This window comes from Theobroma umbraticum, unplaced genomic scaffold (assembly GCF_002168275.2).
Source record: "Theobroma umbraticum cultivar Fairchild unplaced genomic scaffold, ASM216827v3 scaffold_44.0, whole genome shotgun sequence".
NCBI lineage: Eukaryota > Viridiplantae > Streptophyta > Magnoliopsida > Malvales > Malvaceae > Theobroma > Theobroma umbraticum.
Window position 1 is genome coordinate 8,635,723 of NW_018397255.1, and position 1,857 is coordinate 8,637,579.

General features: G+C 34.9%; 1 pseudogene; it reads right to left on the reverse strand.

The window, feature by feature from the left end:
* LOC110429152 (glutathione S-transferase F9-like) overlaps positions 1 to 1,857 on the reverse strand; it is a 4,799-nt pseudogene that overhangs the window by 2,602 nt on the left and 340 nt on the right.

Genomic DNA, 1,857 nt, shown 5'->3' on the forward strand with positions numbered 1-1,857 from the left:
ACACGCTTTGGGGAAGCATAGGCTGGGCCATAAACCTTCACCACCATTGTTGTTTGGCTCTAATATTGCCAATTCTCTTCCTTTTAATGCTTTTATTGAAATTGTTCAATGCAATGTCACAGAGTAAATGTTCACATCAATTTATGGAAGTGGCGATGATAATTTTTGGGGATCCACAATAATTGCAAGGTGGGACCTGGATGCTCCAACCTCAGAATTGAAAGTAATTCTATGTAGGGTTTTTGCCGAGTTCAGTTATCTCTGACAGGGTCCTTAATGAATATAAATGGGAAGAGTGGGTGTATCATTTACACAATTATTATGTGTACTATTGTTAGTGGCTCTTGTTGAGAAAGTAACGCTTAGGTATCTTTTCGAATGGTTAAAAGATTAAGACAAGACACCGACAAGGTAGACGCCTTATCTTAGTTGAAGTCTAACAAAAATCTATGAATTTTGAGACTTGATGATTTAGTGGATAAACCAGGGTTAACTTGGGTGGCTGCAATAAAATTCATTGCTAATCGTTTTGTCCTAATTATGGAAAATCTCTTCGTTTCATGGCAAAGCCAACCAATTCCGTTTGCTCTTTTGGTTTTAATTACAATTTTCCAACAATGCAAAATACCATACAAAGTGCGAAAGAGTGCAAATCAAAATGGGAAGCATCTTGCCAATGTGAGAAAAGCAGCTGCACACAATGGCCACATTAAGGAGGTTGTTTTCTTTAGTGTAAATAAAGAAAAAGTGGGATTTGTTTTCCCATTGAGGGAAAAATGGATAATGAAGAAGTTAATACTAATACTACAACCATCACCCTTAGATCGGATAATTTGCAATTAAATCTTAGCCAAAAATTATTACAATCCGATCGCAAACTTTTGTCCCATTAAATCCATCCATCGTGTCATTTATTTGATATGTACGATTGTGGTTATAAGTGAAAATTATTTTAAGGGTATCATAGTAATTTTGATATGAACATATATGTATATATATATATATTTTAATTAAGTAAAAAGACTCAAACATTTCTCTTTAAAAAAAATCATGTACTAACAAATTATCACTTGGATTCGTTTGGTCAGCTAGCATTGATGACAGATGGGTCCCCTTAAATTTTTTCCTTTCAAAAGCGTATCAATTTTCATTGATTGCCATTGCCTCCCCCAGGATGTCATTAGCAGTGATAGTGGCATAAAACAGAAGACCTGGTTTGAGAGCTTTCATAACTGTTCATTTGCTCAGCATCCATTCCTAGAAAACTAACCATATCTGGACAGAGTTACTAGAGCTTCCAAAACAACATCTTCATCCAAAAAATTGGCTTAGAGACTCACCCTAATCCTACTCTAGTCAGCGGCAAAGAGACCAGGAAATAAACACTGTGAACATCATTTTATGCTTATTACATTAATGCCGCTACAAGTTCTTTTTTTTCTTTTCATTTTCCTTTCATTGATTTAAAAAGAAAATTTTATTGCCATTTTTTCCCTTTTCTGAAAATAATTTGTTACGTAAAACCAAAACTACAACTCAATTGAGAATTAATGAGTTAGGGGAAAAAATCTACAAATAATTTCTGATAAACCTTTACAAGACAAAGATCTGATGTAATCAGCTACCAAGTGAAGAAGAGTATGCTGTCACGCATGACCAAATGTAATCTCCGACTTTTCATGAGATCTGTCTTAAAGCATGTGCCGATCAACATTTAGGAAAAATGTGTCGTTTTGTTCTGCTGCTGTCATTTTAGGGTCAGTCTGATGTTGTTGCTAATCTTCTTTTTTACTTTTTGCTGCGAACGGCTTTTGTGCAATAGCTGTATAGCCGACGTTAGCCCCATATTTTATTCCA